General features: G+C 40.1%; 1 long non-coding RNA gene across 1 annotated transcript; it reads right to left on the reverse strand.

Annotated features, from left to right (window-relative positions):
- Positions 1 to 780: 780 nt before the first annotated feature.
- On the reverse strand, positions 781 to 15,287 carry LOC122202333. The gene is made up of 3 exons (XR_006194598.1): positions 14,939 to 15,287; positions 1,659 to 1,813; positions 781 to 876 (listed from the first exon to the last, which is right to left on the reverse strand). It is a non-coding gene; the product is annotated as an uncharacterized LOC122202333 (long non-coding RNA).
- Between the last annotated feature and the right edge of the window lie 11,176 nt (positions 15,288 to 26,463).

The following is a 26,463-nucleotide window of genomic DNA, read 5'->3' on the forward strand; positions in this document are numbered from 1 at the left end:
AAAAAAAAAATGCATATATTTTATGCAGACTGGTTTCTATATGAATATATACTTGCATCTTTATTAAAAAGTAGTAAATTATTTGTTTCCTTGAGATGCTTAACGTTTAATAGTGCAGGAAATTGTGTTCTTGAAAATATCGATCATCCATTGACCTAGGATATAATTGATCAGGCAGAGATGCTTTGGTCGCAAGTAAATTGGTTAAAAAAAAAAAAAATACATCATACCCATGGACCAACGCGTTACCATAGAGCTTATATTTTTACTTGATTTTATAGAAGTTTGATAAATTATATCCCTAATCTATACGTAGTTATTTTCATTAGATGCTGAATTTGAAAAAATGTAGACTATAAATCAGCTTTATAGTCAATCAGCACTTTGCAAATCTGACTAAAATCAAATTGAGATTATACAATGGAAATTTCCAAGTTTCTTTCAATAAACAATTAGATTGCTTACAGCTGTGTCTTTATTAGAATAAAATATAAACCACATGAAAAAATTTTCAAACTGTAAAATATCAAGTGATAAGGGGCTAAGGTTGTGAATAGATTAAGTATAACACTACATTGGGAATTTAGGATGATTACCATTTCCATTGGATAATGATTTAATTTTCTAAGAGACTGCGATTTGCATTCTAAATCTTAAACAAAATTTTAGGCAACATCTTCTTCCCATAGTGTTTTGTTTTGTTTTTTCCCTAAGCATTTTATTTAAAAAGAACTGAGCCCAGCGAGGTTATAATTTATTTATTAGCATAAATTTTCCAAATCTATTTATTGTCTGAACTGTGCAGATGAGCACTTGGCTAAGGTGTAGAATGCCCACTTGATTAGCAAATTCTTCTACTTGGATCAGCAGAGCCAGCTTATATAGGAAATAAAATAAGATGGGTTTCTTTACATTTCAATCACAAAACTATTGCCTCAAGGTAATTTTCTGGGAAACAGGGGAAGACTATGCATTTTGTAGAAGCTGTTTAACATAATTATATTTAGTCCTTTTAACATTTCACCAAACTTCACATAGTAATTTTTGTTTAGGTAGATGTCACCAACTGACATCCCCATTAAAGTTTATTACTACTCCTGACCTTGTTAGGGGGTAATTATAGAGATATACAATGATTTTAGACTAAAATACCTGACAACAATATATACCTCTGTAGATTTATATATTAAAAAGTATGCCTAAAAAGTGAGTTTCAATTCGTTTCAGAGTTGGTAGCATTTATAACCTAAAAGGTCAAATTTACCATTTGTTGGATACGAAGCTGCCAGCAGATTCGTGTAACTTAGGGAATTCCTCACCTCTAGAAAATCCGTTCACTTTTTTCTTTAGCTTTTAGAATTTGTAGAATAGTCTTAGAACATTTCCAATGTGGCAGGTTTGTCCTCTGAGACCTTAGTTGGGTACCTCAATGCTGTGAGCTCCGCTTGGCTAGCAATGGACGCTGAAGCATTTCTCTTCCACAGAGTTCTTAGAAATGAGATGTGAAATATCATGTTTTCTAGACTATTCTTTCCCTGACATATTTGGCTTATCAGAGATTGAAGACGTGCTCATGTGATTGTATTCTAAATTCCTGTAGTTGCAAGACACTTAGTGACTCCAAGAAATAGTCCATCTTATAATCTAACTATACCTACCAAGATGCATGGATATTTGTCGCTGAGGGAATCAGAGTTTGTACCGTCTTCATCATGACTAAAACGGTGGCTGTTCAACTTCTTCAGAAGCCCCTTGTAGTGCTCCATCAGATGATGAGTCAAAGCTTCACTACCACTTAATCAGATGGAATCATCTAGAACAAATGAATGAGTTATATTAAAATATATATGTGAGTTATGCCAAAATAGTCCAGATGGAGATTTATAAATATCCCCAAATGATTTATTCACTAATGTGTTTGATCAATAGATCAAGTAGATATAGATTGGTTTAAAGTATGTAAATAGATATAGATTTTCTTTGAAAATTTTACTTGTGAACTCTGCTTTCAGAAAGTTTCTATGCAGTCATCCAGGCTGAGAAATTTCTTTCTTTCTTTTTCTTTTTTTTTATTTAATGTGTATTCATTTTTGAGAGACAGAGAGAGAATCTGGGGGCTGAGAGAGAAGGGGACAGAGGATCTGAAGTGGGCTCTGTGCTGACAACAGAGAGACTGATGCGGGACTTGAACTCATGAACCGTGAGATGAACCTGAACCCAAGTCAGTCGCTTAACCAACTGAGACACCCAGGTGCCCCTAGGCCCAGTATTTTCTAAGACAAAGTACTTCTCTTTTTCTTGTAAGTAGAAGAAATTAATGAAAACATCAGGAAATCGCTTTCTCATTGTACGTAACATTTATAATGTCTCTCCCTTCTGCTTATTTATAATAAATAATCTGCTCATAAATAAATATCCGCTCATTCTGGGTGAAAGGAAAATTATGTGAGGATAACAACCTCTAACTACTTGAAAGGGTTAAAGACGGTTTATCCCAAGCCTTCTTAAACATGACCACTTGCTTTGATCTGATGTCACTAGACTGAATGGGCTGGATGTCTAAACGCTCTTTCTGACACACAGCTGGGCCCAAGGAACTTGCTTAGTCCAGTCCATTGTAGCAGAATCAATTCTTTCCTTGCTCATCTTATCCTGAAATCGTTACACTCAGAAGAGTTTATTGCTAGCTTATTTTTATTCAGATGCTGTTATGAACAGATATGAAAAGATGTATGGGTATTTGGGCAGACGGAGCCAGGGGCAGGTTTTCAGTCATGATAGACTAAACTTTTAATCTTAAAAAGAATGAAAAGAGAGTGAAAATTAGGAACCAAAATAATTTATAAACCTTGGTCTCAGTAGTGTAAGGTAATACGGAATTGTTTAATACAGACAATGTATTCTAAGCCAAAAATATTCAGTTATGTAAACCTAAGCATACAGAGTATGCCTTTTTAAAACAGAAGCTTCCCATTTGCTCACTTCATTCTGTTAAAAACATGGTCTCAGGCGGACTAGAGTTCTGTTGGATTTTCTCTTGTTTCTCGATAGGCACCAGTTCTTGGGATGCCGGGCTAATTATATGTGGGTGATAGTATGTCCTTCCTCTTAGACTTCTGTGGTAGGCTGCTTTGTTTTCTAATTCTTTGTTTCTGAAATTTGAAATGCGTAAGAATTGCTGATCTCCTTATCTGTAATCTCGGGTTTATATGAATATTCTTTAAAGAATCTTGAAGATATCCAAGCTCCAGAGAACCAGAGGGCTCAGAATCAGGGATGTTTTCTTATCATTGTCAGGCCAGAGACCTCAGCCGTCCACCCCTGAAGAGTCTGTTCATTCCAAGCAGTGGTACTCAACCCTGGCTGTGCGTGGGACTTGATTTAGAGATCTCTATGTCTTGAAACTGACCTAGAGATTCTGATCTAACTGGTCTGAGGTGTGGCTATTTTAATCCTCCACACATAATTCTAGAACCCAGAGCTCAAAGGCTTATTTTCAAAATAAGTGAATACTTTCAGGGGCGCCTGGGGGGCTCAGTCAGTTAAGTGTCCGACGTTGGCTCAGGTCATGATCTCACAGCTTGTGGGTTTGAGCGTCAGGCTCTGTGCTGACCCCTCAGAGCCTGGAGCCTGCTTCAGATTCTGTGTCTCCCTCTCCCTCTGTCCCTCCCCGCTCGTACTGTGTCTCTCAAAAAATGAATAAAAACTTTTAAAACATTAAGAAAAATAAGTAATAGTTTTCAGAAAGTAGCCATGTGCATAACAGTTTGAAGACCCCCCCTCCCTTGTTTATTTTGGTACATCTAGTTTAGCTGCATGGGGGTTAGGAAGAAAGAATGGTGTATGAAATGTTTTTATATAGAAGTTTGATCTAAGCACTAGAAACCAAACTGGGAGATTTTACACGTTAAGTCCTTCAGATATGTTCCAAAAATAACCCTAAAACAAAACCACTGGGCTTTAATAGATGGCCGTTCCATGACGACCAGTGTTTCTCAAAATGTGACTCTCAGATCGTCCGTAGCAGTACCTTCTGGGCACATGGTACACTGTGAAATTCCTGGGTCCCGAATCTGACTCCTGTATCCTAATCTCTGGAGGGTGGGAGCCAGGCTTTCCACGTCATTACAGAAACACTCAGGGCAAAACTCACCAATGTCGTCAGCTCAAGCTCTGACAGGCACACCGGGTGGCTTTCCCTGCTTCTTACAGCAGAGCATCCCCGAGTAAGGCCAGCCTGTAGATTCGAATCTTATGGAGATCTTTTTTCCTGTTCCACAGATTATTGGGATTCAACTATCAGCAAGGCAGTGTGTTCACTGGGCAAATACACAGATCAGGAAAATACGTGCCTCATTAGTTCAGTGGTGGTGTTACTGCAGAGGTTCAAAAGGGCTGTGCAAAGTGACTCGCTCACCTCAGCCTACGTGTGTACGACGGGTATAGAATAATACCATGTGTATTGTGTAACTCCCCGTGTTCAAGAGGATGGAGTGTTGCTGGAGAGAATTATATGCATCTCAGTGCTCCTGAAATGCTGGCAGTTGGGGTGACTTCGTAGGAGAACGTGTCAGCGTGCAGAGCACATTCTTATGAGAGGCAATGGCTGTTCCGTATAAGAGAACAAACGTGTGTTGGTCATGTTGAAATCTTAAGTGGCACTTCACTGGGTGTGCCTCTCACCTTTAGGGTCACACTCAGGAGGCCATCACGTTTGGGGAGATACGTAGCTAACAGTTACAGTCTTGCAGTACGTCGCACAAAGTGACATGTGCTTTACAGGCATTGTTATTTTCTCGTGCTACGGTCCAGTGAAGAAGATATGGTTTTTATTTCCACTTTCCATGACAGGAAATTGAGGTTGGAAGAGCATGAATACCTTGCCAACAGCCACACGACTTAGCGGAAGAGCAGAGATACAAGCCCTTCTCTTTGATTCAGAATCTGCACACCTATTCTGTAGGTAGACCAGTACTCCTCAGTACAGAATGACTCCCCACACTCGAATCTGTTTCCTACGGCTGTTACTACTCACGAGGGGGTCTGGGGCCACAGAAATCTATTCTCTCCTGCACATGGAGGTCAGAAGTTTGAAATCACAGTGTCGGCAAGGCTGTGTTTCCTCTGACGCCTTGGTGGCGGGACCCTTGTTGAAGCTGCGGTTCATTGTCTTGGCCTTTCTTGTGTGCAGCCACACTGCTTTCACTGTCATCTGGCAGTTTTCCTGTGTTTCTGTCTGTCTCAAGTTTTCCCTCTTATGGTAAGAAAACTAGTCACTGGATTAGGGCCCACCTTAATCCAGTGTGACCACATCTTAATTCTGTTACATTTGCAAAGAATGCGTCTTCAACTGAGGTCACATTCAGGCTTTCCCAGTAGACATGATAGACATGATTTTTTTTGCCCCCCCCCCCCCCCGGGGGCAGAGGTGCGGTAGTGTGGGAGGGGCACTGCTCAAGCCAACTAGCCTTTGTCAGTGCCTCTGCAAACTTTGAAGCCATGTGACAGTGTATGGGCTTTTATTTCTGCTACTCAGCCTTAGCTCCAATGTCAGATTTCCGCTGAAATACTTGTCTTTTTTTTCTTTTTTCATACCATGCCTCCTGTGATTTCTGTCACATTTTGAGGAGGAAGAGAGTGGGGAGTGGAGCATACTCACTATACAGTAGACTATGTCTCAGTTCTTTTATATCTTACAGATCTACTGAGACAAGGCATTTCTGTATGGCAGACCTCCGCTAACAGTTCTGATTAATAGTATGAAAATAACAACATTGGGACACCTGGGTGACTCAGTCAGTTAAGTGTCCAGCTTTGACTCAGGTCATGATCTTATAGTTCATGGGTTTGAGCCCTGCATGGGGCTCTGTGCTGACAGCTTGGAGCCTGGAGCCTCCTTTGGAGCCCATGTCCCCCTTTCTTTTCCCTTCCTCTGCTTGTGCTTTGTCTCTCTGTCTCAGTGATAAATAAACATTAAAAACAATAACATTGATTGCTCCCTAGCTCTTTCCAAAGTCCACACTCAACTTCTTCTATGAAGCTTCACTGTCTCTGAGATCCCCTGATGGTGATAAAAATATGGGGAACAATTTTGCCGAGTAGGAGGTTTGGAGAAAGGGCTGTCGTGATTTACCGTGTAAAGGAAGAAAATGGTTATTTACAATATTGGATGGAGACTAGAAATATGATGAGGCAAAGTGAGAAGGAAATCAAAATTGTTCCAAGTTTGTCTAGAATGTGGAATGTGATCTGATGAAGAACCCAGGGTCTTAACACTCTAAGATGGAAGGAAATTGGAAAGTTACAGCTCATTTTTAGGAGCAGGGCAAGAGGGAAGGGAAAGGGATTCAAGGAAGGTGGAATTAAGTCATTTCTTCAAAGATTGCTTGTCCAAGAAAAAATAGTATGGGTGCTTTAGAGGAATAGGTATCCATGTAGAGTCCTCGACAACCGAAGACTGTGATGTTAGGTAGGCAGGCGCATCGAAAGACATAAGAACAACCTGTACCCTAAAGTTAGGGATCGTGATCTTTGGGGATCCAGAGCTTGCAGTATCTATCATACTCTTGAGCTAGAAGACAAGGGTATTGGTCTGGCCAGTAGCACAGCTATTAGGGTGCAAACTATGGAAAAACTAGCTTTGTTTGTTTGTTTTTCCTTTTTTTTGTGTACCCTAACTGTTCCCTACTCTAGCACGTTTCTCCATGAATGAGCAGGAAGAGAGAAATAATTGTAAAATATTAAGATATCAGACATAGTATTATCGTAATCATTATATTTATCCCCATTCAGTAGAGAGTATGTGCTATTTAGAGTTCACATATCCTTGGACATAAAGGATTTGGCATTAACTTCTGACTCCCCCTGCCATCCTCTGTTTAGATCTGTGCACTGCCCAAAATGAATGCGTCTCTTGGATAACCTCAAACAAGAGGAGGGGGAAGTGCAGAAATGCCTGGAATTAGGATCCGCCTATTACAATAGTTTGCGCACAGTAGACCTCCAGTAACTGTTTGCCGCGTGGTTGAAAGTAATCCAAAGTTAAACAGTCACCCACAGAATAGCAAACAGGAGGGCCACGAGTGACCGTGTTCGGAGAGATGACAGCTCAAATTCTCCAGAGACCGAGTCCCAGTGCACCGCATTGTACCAGGCAAGCTCTCACATGCTGCAGTGAGCGTGCTGTTCATTTTCATTCCCCCACTGCTGTCAGGACTGACACCCCCGCACCTCCTCAGCTCAGCATCTTGCCTCTCGGAATACCTAGGAACCGGCGGTGGGTAGCTGCAGTTGTTACTTGATCCTGTAGCCTATCCCACGGTTTAGTTTTGATAGGTAGAGTGTCTGAACTCCGAAGATATCACAATTACTGGATAAGTGTTTGTTTTTGTCTTTCCACAAACAGAAAACAAAAGGACACTGTGTTCATTTCTTGTCAAACAAGAAATATTCCTAAGAGACCTTTTTCTTGTTTGGTGCAAACTCTAATAAAATTTGACAGAGAATGTTTTTCTTTGGGTAAACGTTTGGCGGTGAGTAGATATCTGCCACGGATGCCAAGTCGTTCATTTCATAGCTCCGGTCTACTGGCTTTCCATTTTTGCATATCTTTCTCTGTGTAGAGGTGAAAGGGCTTTGGCATATATATATATATATATATTTCTTACAAGAAAAGAGAAAAAAAAAGTTCACATATCTGGGATTCTGTTGAACATTCTTCCTTTCAGAATTAGTGAAAAAAAAGAAGGAAAGGAAAATGAGTTTTAAATATAAATTCTGGATTTTTTTTTTTTTTGCAAAATTGAGAATTGGCAAGATGTTTTCATCTCAGAATGAGTTGATTCTGAAAGTATTACTATAGAATTGATAAGTATAAAATACAGCATCGTATGATGACTAGAGCATCGCATGGGACATAGACCCATCGAGTCACTGAACATCTGAAACTAATGTAACATTAAGGAAAGCAAAAAATAATTAGAAAATACTTCTCATCTTTGGTGTTCAGTTCATTTTCTGACTCATGACAAGACAGAGTTTTTAAAAATGTTTTATGCAAACTTGACAAACTCGAGTAGAAGAAGAGACATCTTGTTTTTCCCACTGACTTTCTCTTAGGAAAGAAAATGCCTGTTCCAGATGACTGTGGCAAACTTCTCAGAAATCATTCTCCAAACATGGATCATAACCCAGTCAGCAAAGGAGTGGGAGTTACAATAATTGGCTTAAATTAATCTACTGGGGTAATGATGGTGTTAGGAAGTTGAGCACAATGCCTTCTATAATAACACTCCTTTGAATTAATGTTCTAATTAAATGAGAGAACTAAAATATTCAGAATTATGCCTGGAACACTATCGGGGTTTAGTGCGTAGTTAGTATTCTTGAAAGTGTTGTGTGATTCTCAAACTCCTATCCAGTTGATGCCAAATCCTATGTTTAATTTTTAAGAGAAGTTTCTTATTTCTCAGAGCCATCATAAACACCATGATCACATCCAGCCTGTACCCTTCTGGTATTTTTATGTGCTATATCTTCCTAATTCTGGTTGTAAGACTGAGCCATTGAGCAGAAGTGTTACTGTTTTGCCAAAATTCTTTTTCCCTGGCCTCACTGAAGTATACGGTGAGATTGCCCTCCATTAGTCACCTCGGAACAGCTCTAAATTTTCTTTCTTCTTGATCTCATGTATCTAAATCATTATATTATTGGATTATATTATTGGATTAGCATTCTGTTCATTTTTCTAATTCAGCATTGTTTTCTCATGTGCCGCCCACATTTCTAGGTTCATTTTTCTCTGCTAGCTTTGGTTCCACTGTTAGTTTAAAATTTTTTAAGCTTATTTATTCATGGGGGGAGTAGAAGGGACAGAGAGAGAGGGAGAGAGAATCCCAAGCAGGCTCTGTGCTGTCAGTTCTGACTCTGACACGGGGCTTGAACCCATGAACTGTGAGATCATGACCTGAGCCAAAACCAAGAGTCAGAGGCTTACCTGACTGAGCCATTAAGATGCCCCAATTCCTGTTACTGTAAAATTGTTTACAGCACAATTCAGAGGTGTTTACTAGTGTCTACAGGGAAAGGCAGCCTCTGTGATAGCCAGGTGTGACCACTGCCTCCCGTACTTACACCGTGTTTAATTCCCTCTCTTGGATGTAGGCTGGACATAACGAATTGATGATTCTAATGAACAGGCTACAATTGAAAGTGATGGAGTGTCCCTTGTGAGATTAGGGTGCATAAGGACAGTGGCAGCCTCCCTGGAACTCTCTCGCTGGCTCTTTGTCAGCACTGCTCATTCTGGGGGAGGTCGGTGGACAGGCTGTAAAAGCAGCACGGTGGAGAAGCACGGATGGCGAGAGACTGAGGCTGAGGTTACACTCGTGTCCATGGCCACCGGTACAGCCTTCACAGGAGACTGCAGCCACAGTCCATATGGTCACCTGCAGCCTTCCCAGAAAGCTCGATCCAGATTTAGCCAATCTAGGATTCCTGACCACAGGAACTGAGATAATAAGTCTGTCATTGTTAAGCCACTACGTTTGAGACAACTTGTTACACAGCAATAGACACTTAATGCATCTGTCCTTGATGTGGAGATTCCCTTGATTTTGCCCTAAGATCTCCATATTTTGAGTCATGTCCTTCCTTTCAGCTTCTGATGTTTCTGCCTGTTGTAGTTTCCTTCCTTTACCCCATGTGGGGCAGGTGGGTGGCTCAATGGGTTGAGCATCTGAGTCTTGATTTTGTCTCAGATCATGATCTCACGGTTCATGAGATGATTGAACCCCTTGTCGGGACCCATGCTGAGAGCATGAGGGCTGCTTCTGTGTCTCTCCCTCTGCTCCTCTCCCCTACTCATGCTCTTTCTCTTTCCTGAAAGAAAGAAAGAAAGAAAGAAAGAAAGAAAGAAAGAAAGAAAGAAAGAAAGAAGAAAGAAAGAGAAAGGAAAGAAGAAAGAAAGGGAGGGAGAGAGAGGGAGGGAGGAAGAAAAATGAAAAACAAAAAAAGAAAGAAATTGCACATGGAAACCATCTTGTACAACACGACATAATTTCAGCTTTGTGTCTTTCTTGTCCTTGGTCTCTTTCTCCTAATTTCCACATCACACCCTGCAGTCACCTGTATCTTCTGTCTGCAAGGCCACTAATTTGTGGCTGTTAGGTTTCTCTTTCTGATGTGTTTATCTCCTGTATGCAAAACATTCCATGTATATGAAACCATCACAGACAAGCCATTTCTCTCTGCTTCTCAGTGGTGTCCATCTTGCTGAATCTATAAAACTTTCCTGTGTTAGCCTTCATGGGAGTTGCCCACTCCTCTGAAAGTCCTTCTCTGGGTTTGCACTGATCCGCGTGGGGTGATGGATTTTTAAAGAGATTTCATTAAGGAGAGCTTTAAACATGATAGCTTGTTTAACTGATTAAGTCCAATTAGCCAAGTATTCAAACATTACCGCTACCGTTTTGACATCATTAAAAATTATTACAATTGAGGAACTATCACTCAGAGCTTGGTTCTGTCCTCCACGCAGCCTCCTGCACAAGTCGACAACTCTTTTTCTGCCTGGAGTTTCAGTCAGTGCTAACCCTGATTCTGACACAGCCCGTCAAAAAGAATGAAGCTCGACAAATGCAGCTTTAAATCTCCCTCTTCTCCTCTTGCAGTATCTGTGCCCCCACAGCTTGGGTCCCCTCTAGATAAAAACAACAGTTCTTAATTCTGGCTCTTCCTTTCTCATTAGGGAAAAGGGATGGTTCACTCATAGTTCTTGTAGGTCAGCGTTCAACGAAACACAATATGTTTATAAAAATAAATCTTAAAAAGATAGAGACTCTTTTTCAATGCCAGCTGTTGATCACGTATAGGAAAACAATGTTATAATATCAATGGAAGAAGTATCATTGTAACTTAAATCACCTAAAAGAGATGGGAATAAGATAAAAAGTTTCATGAAATATGTGGTCTAAGCGCATCTTGTTGAACATTAGTGATAAGAATATGGGAAATTGGAGGGACGCCTGGGTGGCTCAGTCGGTTGAGCATCCGACTTCGGCTCAGGTCATGATCTCATGGTTCCTGGGTTCAAGCCCTGCGTCAGGCTCTGTGCTGACAACTCAGAGCCTGGAGCCCACTTCGAATTCTGTGTCTCCCTCTCTCTCTCTGCCCTCCCCTTCTCATGCTCATGCTCCGTCTCTGTCTCTCTCTCGCACTCAAAAATAAATAAACATTAAAAAAAAAGAATATGGGAAAGTAGAATATGAAAAGATAAATCAACTACTTAGGTATCTCTATTATAATTGCTATAGATAAAAGTTTATTTCTACACTTTTCAGAAAAGGCTCACTATGATTAAAACGGGTGTAAAAATTGCTCACATCTCCTCATGTGAAATCAAACAGGTTCTTCCCTAAATTCTCCACTACTTTTGATTGACAAGCTATTTGACCAAATGTGAAATTTCTGTTGTTACAACTAACATGGTTTTTTTTCAGCCTTTTACCAAATATGGGCTATAAACTTTCCAGTTATTTGAAATCATTCTATTCCCTCTACTCAAGACAAACCATAACACATTGAGTCAAATATTTTCTAGAAACAATTACGGATGCTGATCCTAGTGTTTTCATTTACATTGAATTTGTCTACAATTGCCTGTACTCATTGTTTAAATCTCACTTTAACACAAAAGTGACTGTATTATATAAAGACATACCAGTAGCACAGAGTATTATACGTGTTTCCTCTCTGGAGACTCCCTGAAAGTTGTTACATTCTCAGTTTGTGGGCAAACCCACTCCCTAAGCTAGGTGACAGTCACGTAATTATGCCATCACAGCGGGGTCCCATGAGGGTTGCCCCTACAGGGGCAACTGCAAAGCACACTTGCTGTCCCTTTGCTTTGGTTCCTGTGACTTCTACTCCAGGAGACCAGCCGCGGAAACTTAAAAGGGAGGGTGAATTTCAAATCCTTTCAGGAAAAATGACATTAAAAAAACAACAACAAAAAACTGTTATTCCAGTTAGTTTTCTCCAGATTAAGGAAAAAGGACACCCAGACCTCTCAATATAAATAAAATAAACGAATCAGACACGTGGAGCAAATTTGATTAAAGTGTTGTAATTTAATACTCAAAAGGTATTAAATAGAAGATTTTATATTTGGGTTTAGTAAAGTCAGTTCTGTGTGGAAATGTTGAGAGAGAATAACCCTAACGATCATCATGTGACAAAAGTCCTCAATTACCTTGAGGTTAATCTAAACAAATAATGACCTAAGTCTGTGAATAATCTACACAAAGTATCAATATATTGAGAAAATAATCTATTAGACAAAGTTGATAAAATCTGTTTCAAATCTTCCCTGGAGCAAGAAAAAAAAAACAACATGTAAATAAATGTGTGTTGTCCAAAACTAGTGAAGAGAAGAAACAAATTATTTTTGCCCTGCTCTGATCAGATTATGTCAGGAGTTGTGTGTTGTGTTTGAGATGTCATTATTTTATATAAAATGTATTGGAGGGGCCACCTGGGTGGCTCAGTCCTTTAAGCATCTGACTTTGGCTCAGGTCATGACCTTGCGGTTCATGAGTTCAATCCCCGCATTGGTCTGTGTGCTGACAGCTCGGAGCCTGGAGCCTGCTTCAGATGCTGTGTTTCCCTCTCTCTCCCTGCCTCTCGCCCGCTCACACTGTCTCTGTCTCTCAAAAGTAAATAAATGTTAAAAAAAAAAAAAAAAAAGAAATTAAAATGCGTCAGCTTATGGGAGCACATACTGAAGAGTCTGACCAATTTAGAAAAAGTCCAGAAAATCACCTTAGTTGAAACATAAAAAGCAGATATTTACAAAAAAGGAGAGAAATATGAATAATATTGCAGCTTTATATTACTGTATTCAGCCCTAGGCATTTATAGGTCATGTACATGAACAAGTTAAAGTTGAACGTGGCTTTGAGCTGCATGGGTCTACCTACATGTGGATTTTTTTTTTTTTATAAACATGGTACAATACTATAAATGCATTTTCTCTCCCTTATGATTTTTTAAATGACATTTTTTCCTCTAACTTTGTTGTAAAAATGCAGTATATAATGCATATAACCTACAAAATATGTGTTAACTGTTTATGTCATTGGTAAGGCTTCCAGTCATGGGTAAGCTATTAGTTAATTTTTTTTTTTTGGGGTGGGGGGGTGGTCAGAAGTTACAGACAGAATTTTGGCTGAGGAGAGTGGATGGTGGGGACAGTTGGTGCCCCTAAGCCCCCATGTGACTCAAGGGTCAAGCATACTTCATCTTTCTGGGATTTGAAGAAGTTAACCTTTCTTCGTAAGATGGAGATTCGGTATCACAAGCACATAGGGGCACCGTGACCTTTTTATATTTGACTGAAATATAGAACTACCTGACTGAGACCTGGGAGAGGTAGGGTCGCAGGACCCAGTGGATCCTTTCTCAGTCAAGTTCATGTGCAAAATAGGATAAGAGTTAACTCAAAAGTTTTAGGGAGAAAAAGACAAATCTCACAAAAAGAGGTTGAAAAGAGTTTTCAGAAGGAACACGGAAGTCTTTGAGAAGGCATTTAAAGTCTGTTTCTAGGGACACGTACACAGAATGGGAAGGAGAAAAGGAGGTATAAAAAGTGTGGCTAGGAAGGACAAATATGAAAGGATTATGCTCATTGTAATGGAAATGAACTATCGCTAGTTAGAGTCCGGATTTATGAATATTAATTTGGAGGAAAGTAAGATATATAAATGAGAGTTATTAGGGTGTCTTTACAAACAGAAGCAGCTTCATAGTTGTTCACACGTAAGAAGAATGAAAAGCCGAGGGAGAGCCATAAAGAGAAAATGTGGTGATATGAATTCAGTAGAGACATAGCTGGAGGAAAGTAATAAAAAGAGGGCTGTACCCTTAGGAATAATGATGCCCTCCTAACGTGTGGCCATGCTGATTTAACTACTGTATTAATATCACATAATACATAAAGCTACCTGTATATATCTCTTTTAAGCCTAAAGAAAACCCAGAAGGAGGAATTAGCCCATTATGGTCCTATTATTTTCTTTTCTTATTCAGCATCTGTGAAGTTTTCTGGTAGCTATTGTTTTCAAGTAAGCAGTTCTATTCTGAAATCATACTACGTGGAACTGTCATGCCTCTCACCACAAAAGAGCTTGCCATCCACTGCAAGTTATATATTTAAACGCACGTTTATAAGCATATACATAATTGTGTTATCAAAAAGCATCTGATAGCTAACCTAAGTATAATAAAATTGTTACTCCTGAGCTTATAGAAGAATAACCATACCCACCTGGCAGATATCAGGAGCTGGTGTGTGAGAAGTGCTCCCAGTCATGGGGGCTATAATCCCATAGAACATCAAAAAATAACTGTAAATATATACTCGAGCTTAGTTTGCTGAGTATCCCCATCACCAGAGCCAAACCCACATCTGAAAAACTAGGACACTAAAGGCAGGGACAGAAAATGGATTTTAAAATGGTTCCGTGATCGCAATACAAATAAGGAAAAACAAATGCACCCTAAAAAGTAGAAGAATTATTTGAAAAAAAAAAAAAACAACTTTGCAATATATTTAACATTTAAATCAAACAAATTTAAACATTTAAATCAAATCAAATAATCAGCATTTTAAAGAGAATTGCTAAATTTAAGATTTAGAAGTTTGAGGTTGTAACTCAGATTCAGTTGTAATTAAACGGGGTACTCTCAGGTCCTTTAAGATGTCTTATGATTTCTTATTCTCTATGAATTCAGAGTTTGCAGAGTTTAGAATCTATGATTCTAAAAAATATTTTATGACTCCCATTTTTTTTCCTTTTTATCTAGCAAATATCTGAATGCTAATTTGACAGATGCTAATGTAAATCATAGGGGTGCAGAGGGGAGCTCATTGTTCACTCACCCACGGTGCCAAGGCAGCTAGTGGGTGACAGGCACTGTGCAGAGAATTCACACTTCAGATCTGCAGCACTTTGGTTCAGCACTTTACTTCAGATTCAAGCATGAGGAAGGAACATTCAGCATTGGGGAAAAGGAAGGGAAGGAAGGAAGGAACGAACGAACGAACGAACGAATGAACACTTTAAGAGAAAATGCCATTCAAAGCCATTAGGATGAGGAAGAAACATTCAGCATTGGAGAGAAGGAAGGAAGGAAAGAAGGAAGGAACACTTAAGGAGAAGATGTCATTCAAAGCCATTAGGATGAGGTCCAGAATTTCCCACAGCTTGTCTAATCATTGGGATTCTTGGGATGTTACTCACATGCTGGAGATACCGAGGAGCTGAGACACATCACAAAGGGCAAAAAACCTCACAAAGGGCAAAACAAAGCCCATAGGATCACCGAGTGGGCATTTGATGAAATTGGTGTCAGGAGGCCTACAGCTAGAAATCAGAATTCTGGAATGGAAACTATTTGGATTTGTTAGGGATAAAAGCAAAGAACAAGCTGGGGTGGATGGTCAATGCAGAGAGATCAGTAAGGATCGTGACAAACCATGAGGCCACTTGAACATCAGTCAGGTCTCACTTGCTCAGGGCGGTGGTGGTGTTTGGGCATTTCCAGGGAAAGGTAGGTGTGCTGTGACCAACAGGTTTCTGGTTCCTACAGGGCTGAAGGTTAAGGAAGCTAGGAGCTAAGCACAACATGTTCTCTAACTGCCAGTTATGACTGTAGTCTTTTAAAAATATATTTTGAAGCTATATAAAGTCCATTTGAGTCTGAATCTTTGGGATACTTTCTATCAGTTTTACAGAGATGAAGCTTATTGATTAGGTCTTAAACAGCTTGCCTTGTGTGCTATTCTGTGCAGGTGCCTGCCCTGTACCACTTTCTGAGTTAGAGGTGAGATGTTGTTGTGTCTTTTCCACTGAAAGCGTTGATGTCAAAAAACTTCTCTGACCCTAACCCTCATACCACAAAGTCACCAGAGCACTGTGTTCACGTGAACCTCCATTGCCCTGGACTGGGAAGGGAAGAGAGGACTCCCAGGTGATAATGTTTCAGTTCATGAAGCAGTTTGATTGCCTAGAAGAGATACCACTTAGAGAGGGGAATCGTAATTTTTCTCCAGAAAGTAATCATTAACTAATATTCATGTATCTACAGTCAGTATATCCAGGGTTCACATCTTGTGCTTTCAAGAGCTGTGTATAAATTCAGATACACAGAAATCTGTAAAAGAATGAAATCTATGTGAGGCTACAGTAAACAAAGGGGAAAACACCCAGAAGCCTTGGTTAAATTTTCATAGTAATGTCCTGGACCTTTCTTGGTTGAGCATATTTTTCAGGGTGGAAGGTTATTCTTGGAGTGAAGTTTCAAATTCTCGTTTATTACTCTTACTGCTGCAGTCACAACTCAGGACTAATGATGTGCAATACAAAGATACTCAAAAAGGAACATTTATGGTAGTTGGTTGGAATTAGCGTCGGAGTAATTTAGGGGTACTGTGGAGTGGGAATTTCGTTGAGCCCATTATCGACCTCAGCACATTTGAGAAAATGTTTTGGTAGAAGGTGACAAAGGGTGTTTTGAAGTGGGATCCTGTGGTGTCATACGAGTCTGTTAGATGTGCTGGCAAAGCTCAGACTTTATAGAAGTATATAATATATGCATATGCACACATATGTGGGTATGTAGCATAATATATATATATTATGCTACATATGCTATATATATATATATATATATATATATATATATATATGATACCTGTAATTGATATGTACCCATAATGTGTATATATTATATACTATATTATTCATATATATTTATATGGAAATATATATATAATGTGTATAATATTTTATGTATGTATTTCTGTACATATGTAAATATTATGTACTTATATTATGATACATACCCAGTACATTAGGTAATGCCCCTGGTGGGTTCTACACCAATATTTCATCATCAAACACAGTATTTGTCCAATAACATTTCAGTTCAGGTTTCTCGAATAAACATGTCTCTTCAGTTCAGGCTTTAGATTTAAACCAATCTTAGTGAAAAATAAAATAAAAACAACTTTGAATTTTTCAGAGCCTTTTAGATTTCAGGAGTACAAATAATTGTTGTTAGAGTAGCATCTTAGTGTTTTTATGTATATATTAAGGTATAAATTCATAAGGTATATACTAAACTTGTAAAACCAAAAAAAAGACCACTCTGAGTACTTTATTGCAATATGGTTCATATTTTTCTAGAGGCTATAATAGAAAACTCGAGTACTTTCTACAGGAGCCTTTCCTATCACCTACTGTGCAGCCTGGGCTAATTTCACCAGCCCTGTGTGCCCGTGTCCTTTTCTGAGACTGACAGCAACTGAACCATTCGGGCCAATTCACTTAATCCACATTATACTGTTTCTTTCATTCCTTGTGACCTCACCAGAAACCAAAAACAATACGTTGGTCCTTCCTCTTTGTCACTTGTGACTGTGGACGTACAGTGCTTCTTTTCCTGAATCTGGAAATAATAACAGAGCCTTGGAAAAGAGGAAACCTATTACCAACTGGATTAAGAACATTGTGTGTTTCCCATTTAAGCTCTGATACACTGCAACGAAAAGTAGGATTAGTTCAGTGGGAGAGCCAGCCCAATTTGTGGTAAATGTATATCATACTCAGAAAAACATGTTTTGTAATATAATAAAAGTTCAGAACATCATAGGGCATATGTGCATTTACATCGATTCTTGTTTAATAATCTAAAGACAGTTTCTCCAATCCACTTTTTACCCTTTGTTGTAAATTTCCAATTATCTCAAGGATTCTCTTGCCACTTTCTCAAATAGCAGATCAACCTTAATTTGTCATTTACAATAACTAGAAGTCAAACTTTATTATATTTCTCTTTATCATTTTATAATTTATCTTTTTAAAATATTTTCAGCATTCTTATCTTAATATTTTAAGTTTTTTATTTATTTTATTTTATTTTTTTGAGAGAGAGAGAGAGAGAGTGAGAGCAGGGTAGGGGCAGAAAGAGGGAGAGGGGGAATCCCAAGCAGGCTCCATGCTGTCAACACAGAGCCCGATGAAGGGCTGGAACCCACAACCTGTGAGATCATGACCAGAGCAGAGATCAGGAGTCAGACACTCAACCACCTGAGCCACCGGGGCACCCCTGTCTTCCTCAAGTTTCTATCATTTTACCATAAGATCATTTTTCATGGAGGATACATAAGTTACTAATCACATTTTATTATATATCACTTTCTAGGGCTTTTGCCTTTCCTTTCCCCTGCTTTGATCATCCCACTCCCTGGTGTTAAAGCTTTCTGCATTCGGCTTCTAAGACCATGTATTCTGATTTCTGTTTGGTAGAAATCAACATTTTTGTATTTCATCTGACACGCTCTTGTTTCCGCCATTTCTTTGACCTTTTCAGATGTTTTTGAATATTATTTTCTTGGAATCTAAATGTAGGCATTTACTTGTAATTTGCCAAATCCTCAAGGAGCATATATGACTTAGTTTTACACTTTTAACGATTAGTAACCGAAACTTCAGCATTTTAATTTGATGGGATGGTGTTGGAGCCTTTCTCTTTGATTTTATCTTTCTTTTTTCCTACACTGGCTGCCTCCTTACTGAAGTTCTCACTTTGTCCATGCCATGTTCTCCCATCCCTGAGAGCATCTTCATGAATATTCTTGTGAACGCTTTATCAAGTAATTCCCTGACATCCATTTCCTTAAGGTCTGTGTCTGGAGTTTTATCTTGCTTTTTTCTTTGGCACATATTCTTCTGTGTGTTCGTTTCCCTTGACTCTGTGTTGGTTTTGTGAGTTAGAGAAAATGGCCCAGCACCTGCCCCATTCCTCACAGAGGACTCCCGAATAGACGATAAAGCCTGTGGTTCAGCCCGGCCCTCGCTTTTGATGGTTTCTCAAATCCGCAGTGTTGTCAACACTTGGTTCTCATTGGCTCCCTGTGGTGGAGAGTGGCCCAGGACCTGTCAGAGTCCCAAAGGGAAGGGTCCGGGTCAGCACCTAGTTACAGGATGAATGACAGCCAGACCCTGAGGCAGCAGCTCTAAAGTGTACCATTGACCTGGCCTGGGGGCTGGGTGTGTCTGCCCCCTCCTTCTGTGCAGAGCCCTGGGAAGGGTAGTAGATTAAGAATGTTTTCTTTGCTTGGCATACTCCTGTGGGACCCACGAGCTCAAGCCCCACTGGCTACCAGAGGCCATCGACGGGTGCACCCCCTGCCTGGTGCCAGATGTGCGCACAAGCCCCGGTCCCGGGAGATACTGGTGATTTGGATTGGGCTACAGGGAGAATAGGACAAGGTATCTGCTGGCTTCGGGCTTCCACCTCCCCAGGGAAGACTGCAGTTTGTCCTAGATGCATCCAGAATTAGAACCCTAATCCTTGGCTGCAGCTTCAGAATGAGCACACAGGCCTCCTGCGGGGAAGGGCTGGGAGGAGGGCTGTTTTGTGCCCTCCGCTGTGCTGAACCCCACCTGGAGAGCCAGCCTGGAACTGTTCCTTTCTTTACTCTAGTCTTGTGGGGCTGTGGGCACGAGCCCCGTTTGCTCTCAGACCTAGATGTTTGGGTGGTGGAAGCCTTGAATATCAGGGTGCTCGATGTTGGGTCCAGACTGTCCCCTCCTTGGGGAGAAGCTGGGAGTCCTAAGTTCCCCACCCTATTTTGTGTTGCTGTGCCAGGGGCAGAGATTACAGAGAGAATGTGTCTCCGCCTTCCCTACCCTCTCCTTGGGGGTACTTACTTAGTCCCCTGATGAGTAGGAGTCCCTCAGCCAGTCTCAGGATTTCCTTCAGAGGGAGCTGTTCCCCATGTCCTGTAGAGCAAGTCCGTCCCTGGCAGGAGATGAGTTCAGGAGCCTGCAGTGTCGTCATCCTGGACCAGAACCTGCCCCTTCTGTGTTGTATTTATGACAAATGTGTCAGATTCAGGGTTGCTAGTCTACTGAGAAGTTTTGCTTGCACATACATTATGAAATAGACATTGTCATATATAGTAAATATATTCATAGGAAGAATATTTATTCCTCAAACCTTGATGAGGTTTGAAAAGTGTTGGGGTCCAGAGCTGATGGCCAAGAAAGAATTCTTGAAGACATCTTCGGTGCAAAAAGGAGGTTTTATTAAAGCATGGGGACAGGGCCCGTGGGCAGGAAGAGTTGCCCAGGGATTGTGAGGCGAGATTGATTACATACTTGAAACTTGGGGGAGGTAAAGTCAAGGGGATTTTTCATATGCTAAAGAAGACTCCCAGAATCTTGAAGCCCTGGACATTGTGAACTAAAGTTGTTTCTCCCTCCAGCAGAGCATTAACATTAAGACCATGGGAGTTGCTAGATGAATGTCACACTCTGCCTGTGTCAAGAATTTGTCAATGGGCTGCAGGTTATAAGGGGATATAATTTTATCTGCCATTTCCTCCGCCTTTGTTTCCCACATCAGCCGCACAAATAATTATTTATGTAAATGCTGCTAAGAAGACTAATTACATTTGATCAAAAATAAATTGGTAGATATTATTAAAAACTGTTAAAATCATTTTATGCCCTATGAATTGCATTTCATTTTTAAGCGTTTAATTTCTTTTTGTTTGAAAATTGGTAAATTTTGAAAATTTAGAGAATTTACAAATTTTTATCTAATTGGCTTAGAATTTCTGGGATCATTTCTCTAAATTCTTTCTTAGTATTTGATGCCTCTCCTAATCCTAACATTTATTTTATCCTACCATAGACCGTGTCATGATGTGCCCTACAAAATCGTCATGGGATCGTTTAGTAATTGTGGATATCAAAGGGTATTTATTAACTGAGGAAAAAAAAAACACAAGTCAAGCTCAGCCACATTATAAATATTTCATAAATATTAGAGATCCAAACATGCGTGAATCAAGCCTCCTGCTTTTGAGGAACTTACACTTTGCTTTCACCCCAATCTAATATGATGTGGGAGGAGTGTGACTTTAAATGAAAACCTATGCACCTAGGATCAAAGCAAGAATTAGAAAATTAGCTTACTTTTAGTATTATATGTATGGCCAGTGAATCAGAAGATCCCGCTGATGCAATATCAATGTCTTTTCTTATTTTCTTTTGTTTTGGAAAGTGGCCAACTGGGAAAGGGCGGAATGACCTAGAGATTTAAGTGATGACTGAGGAGGTGCAACAGAGGATACCAGCCAAGAGACTTGGAAAGAGTTTGGGGGAGATTGAAAAAAACTATGTAGATGAGATAATTAAGCCATCATTTCTTGCAAGGGCTTGACTCAAACAGCTCAGATCCCAGGGCTCAAAAGTAAGCAGGAGAAGTCATAGCAGAATCTTTGTGAGGGTTTAATGGCTTATTGAAAACCAAAGCGGACAGCAAGTCAGCAAGGGCAGCTTTTCTCATTTCAAAAAGAAGGTAAAATTTACTAAGCTTCACTACACATTTCGCTGAGCATTATCTTAAAAACAACAAAGCCAACATTAACATACATGTTAATAAGCAAAGGAAAAATGTGTAATTTCTTCAAAAATAAATCGCCCAACTTGGGGTTCTTTTTTTTTTTTTTTTTTTTTTTTTTTTTTTTTTTTTTTTAATTTTGCAGAGAGCAGCAAATTAGGATATGTAGGATACTAAAAGAGTTTATGCTCTGGCCACATCCATGTCCTGTGGATCGTTAAAATAGTTTTATATCGCACTTTCTCACTGGAATATATTTCTCTCCATTGTCTTCAGTCTTTTCACTTGGCTAACTCCTAATAAAGCTGCAGCGCTCAGCTTCAATGTTGCCTTTCCCACAAAACCTCCTCGTACCCCCTTGTCTGAGTCAGTCCTGGTGTGTCAGTTTTACGGCACATTTCTGAAGACTGAGAGAACGCATGTATGTGAAGTTTGTGGGATCATGCAGGCATGTAATGAGCACTGAAAACGTGTCAGTGTTGTCACCAGGGTCAGTGTCCCATCACATCAAGCGTATGGGGTTCAGAATCACACGGTGGCATGTTCTGATCATGACGGCCAAGGGCCAGCAGTCTCTCACTTGAGCAGTTTTCTCGAAAGTTCCGCACGTGAGTTTTCTCGCCTGTGGAGGGGTTGGAGGAATTATACCTAATTCTGTGAGGCGTAACGTGGAAGCCGACGTGTATGCAGGTGTGCAGTAACCGTTTTCATTCACACACACCCTTCTGTTAGCTTCTCTACCATGTGCTTAAATGGTTCCATTCCCTGCAGGGGAGTAACAATTAATACAGTTTTACTATGCTACGTACTGAGGAGTGGAAATGTGGATGTCCTCCAGTATACTCTGTGGGGTGCAGTGTTACAAACACCTTGAGTATTCAATTTGTCTCCCGGTAAATTGCAATCTATTCTCAGATTCTAACTAGAGGGTATGAGCTTACAGCCAGGGTGGCTCTGAGTGTAGTGAGACAGTGCAACTAAACTACAAAAGGAAAACCGGTTTTAATGACAAAGAGAAGAGAAGATATTCATAAAAGAAGTCAATATAATTCTAGGTGATAAATGAAAATATAAGGCAATTAAAATACATATTCAGTCTATGATGTGCATGTGAAATAATACGTTAAGGTCACGTACTATTGCAAGACACTTAGCAAGACTAAGTGGGAAACCTTTGCTCTCATCTTTCACTACGAACGGGCGTCGCTTAGATTAAAAGGCACGGCAGAAGGCAAACAAATCGATTCAGGTTTCACCGTTCAGAATCAGGAAGTTCACACAAGGCCTTCACGTTTTTAACACATTCGGGAAGGATCAGAGTAGGGAGCAGTGAATCCCATCGTGAAAGCATATATCAGTGACAACACTTTTTAGGAATGGTCACTAGTTTGAAGTTGAGACCGTGAATTCTCAGAAAAAAAAAAAAAAACTTACAGAAATTGCCTTTCAAACTGTAAGCTTTGATGTGGAGTCGGGAACGTAACATGTGATCCCTAAAATGAAGTGACAGGTAGTATGTGTGTACCCAGGGCACTGTGTAGCTTGGGTGTCATAACAGATCTGAATGTTGTGTGACATCCACATCTACTCGGATAGCTTTTAGTTTTTAAAGTAAAATTAATTTTTTAAGGGGCACCTGGGTGGCTCAGTCGGCTAAGCATCTGACTTTGGCTCAGGTCATGATCTCACAGTTGATGAGTTCGAGCCCCGCGTCGGGCTCTGTGCTGACAGCTCGGAGCCTGGAGACTGCTTCAGATTCTCTGTCTCCCTCTCTCTCTGCCTCTCCCCGCTTGTACTCTGGCTCTCTCTCTTAAAAATAAACATTAAAAAATTAATTTTTTAAACTTTTGTTTTATTCATTTGTTCATTCATTCATTCATTCATTCATCCATTCATCCATTCCTGAATTGGGAGTCCATTTGGGCAGGGATCACTTACCAGACCTGTTACCCTAAATGATTAGTATGTCCGCAGGGAAAGGCTTTGGCATAATAATTGGATACAGGTGGAAGAAGGTGGTGCCAAGGTTGATTCATTAGCAGTGATGACATATCCTTCCTTGCCCTGCTCCTCTTTCCTTACAACCCCTATTTAAAACATACACACACACACACACACACACACACACACACACACACACACACATACACAGCTACACTGTTAGAAAGCAAATGATAAGCAACAGTTATGTGTTTTGAATAGGAATTTGAGTGTGACATCATAGCCTGGTTAATCCTTTTAGTCCTGCTGCCTCAATGATCCTACCCCTGCAAAACCTTCCAGAAGGTTAGAAGAACTAGGTCCTAATGTAGATGAGGTGCACAGCTCTCTAAAGTCAGAGCAGAAAGATTCTTACATTAATCTCTTCCTCCTTTATCAAGGATTTATCAAACCCTGAGGAATCTGAAATTGTACAGACCAGAAACACACGCAAACACATATTTACATATTTTAAATAGACGATCTTGCAAACTTATTTTTCTATTTGACTGCCACACATTTTTCCACATTAGAGTACTGTAACAGAAAATGTTAATAACATTTACTACATTCTGGATTTAATTATACTGAAGCTCTATTTTACAGTATGTCAGCCTGAGGTGGTGGTGATTTTGGTCGTGCAGCAAACGGCATCGACAACAAGGAAGTTAGAGAAAAACACATTTTAGCATTTTCAGGCATTACTAGATTTTCTCTGGTGTTAGCAACATGCAATAAAATTAAATAATTAGTATAAGGATACAAAGTTGTATAGAACTATTTTAGAAAGTACATTATGTGCTTGATTATTTGTGTAAATATTAACCAGCCTCTCCCCAGCTGCCAAATACATTTCAGGTAAATGTTTTGCAGTCGGATAAAATTCCTATGTTGTAAATTCCTTACCTGCTCCTTGGGCACTGGAAGCAGTTAAAAGGTAATACTGAGGGAGTTAATTATTTCAGGTCAAATCCCAGTCATTTTGACTTCAAAAAATAGTGTTGGGGCACCTGGGTGGCTCAGTCCATTAAGTGTTGGACTTTGGCTCAGGTCATGATGTCACAGTTTGTGAGTTCGAGCCCTGCGTCAGGCTGTGTGCTGACAGCTCAGAGCCTGGAGCCTGCTTCGGATTCTGTGTCTCCTTCTCTCTGTGTCCCTGCCCCACCTGTGCTGTCTCTCTGTCTCAAAAATAAACATTTTAGAAAAATATTGTGTAGGGGGGTGTGGGTGGCTCCGTCATTGGCTCAGTCACGATCTCACGGTCCATGAGTTCAAGCCTCATGTCAGGCTCTGTGCTGACAGCTCGGAGCCTGGAGTCTGCTTTGGATTCTGTGTCTCCCCCTCTGTCTGACTCTCCCCCATCATGCTCTGTCTCTTTCTGTCTCTCAAAAATAAATGTTAAAAAAAGTAAAAATAAACTATTGCGTATTGAAGACAGTAACGTGATCGCTTGTGCTGTCTCGGGTTTCCTGTGGTTTATGTCACACCCTTTACCTCCAGTATCACCCATGCCGTGTCCCCCTGAATGTAAACTTGAGCAGAGCATGGGTCTGTCTACTCAGCGTGGCATTCTGGACAGCCGTGGGAGAATTCTTTCGAGACTTCTTCAAGAATGTTAGCGCAGTAGATGATAAACACTCTCTTAAGGCCCTGTCCTTTCACTAAGCACTTACACACAGGACTTTGACCACAGGGTGTGATGTAGCAGTTAGGGCCAATGGCACTTGGGCTCCATTTCACAAAGGCAGCCAGCCTTTTGGGTGGACCACATATGAAGTGTTCCGGTTCCTAAGTTGACTCAACCTAGACTTGGGGAGCAAGCTCTAGGACATGCTTGTCCCTTTAGATTTCAGTGTCCCCCTGCCCTCCTAGCCCGAGTCCTTAGTGGGCATGAACAGCCAGACCATACCAGTGAGTCTTCCGTGTCCTCCACATATTTCGTGGTGATATGGAAATAACTACTCCACTTTGTGCCTACTATTTTCTTTAAATGAGTTAAACATCATTTAAAATTACAAAATTAAGGACACCTGGGTGGCTCAGTCAGGTAAGCATTGGAGGACTTTTCGCTCAGGTCATGATCCCCCCGGTTCGTGGGTTTGAGCCCCACATCGGACTCTGTGCCGACAGCTCAGAACCTGGAACCTGTTCTGAATCCGTGTCTCCCTCTCTCTCTGCCCCTCCCTTGCTCATGCTCTGTCTCTCTCTTAAAAAGTAAAATAAAAACATTAAAAAAAATTACAATTAACAAAATATGCATTCGGGGTAATGGAGCACACTGAAAAAAAATTATCTTTCCTAAAAAGTTTGGCTCATAGAACCCTTTATTTTTTTTTATTTTTTAATGTACTTATTTTTCAGAGAAAGAGAGAGAGACAGAGACAGAATGTAAGAGGGGGAGAGGCCAAGAGAGGGAGACACAGAATTTGAAGCAGGCTCCAGGCTCCGAACTGTCAGCACAGAGCCCAATGTGGGGCTCGAACTCAAGAACCACAGAATCATGACCTGAGCCGAAGTCAGACGCTTAAGTGACTGAACCACCCAGGTGCCCCAAAGAATCCTTTTAAAAAAATCCCTCATTCAATGTGATTTTATATTAAACATATAAATCTTTATCCAAACACATTTTTAAATTAAAAACATAATAGATAGAAGCAAAAATTAAAAACATAAGCAAAAAATATAAAAGAGAACAATAATAACTTAACCCTACCCTTAATCCTGCTCTTTGAGGCTAAAACTAAGATAATTACCATGATACATTTAAAGTTGGCTGAATTTTTTTATATGATTATTTTAACCCAATTTCCTGGAATATATGGAATGCCTAAAATGTTAGTCATCAGGCTCATTGTGGAAGCTCATTAAAAAGTTCTCACAAAATGTATAAACTTTGCTGAGTATTTTAATAACACTGATGATGTAAAATTGAACTTTGTTTCTAAACTTCTTAATATTCGTGGTATTATCAGTGACTGCTGGATGCAGATAATTATTCCTCAAAAAAAA

The sequence above is a fragment of the Panthera leo genome, chromosome D2 (assembly GCF_018350215.1).
Source record: "Panthera leo isolate Ple1 chromosome D2, P.leo_Ple1_pat1.1, whole genome shotgun sequence".
NCBI lineage: Eukaryota > Metazoa > Chordata > Mammalia > Carnivora > Felidae > Panthera > Panthera leo.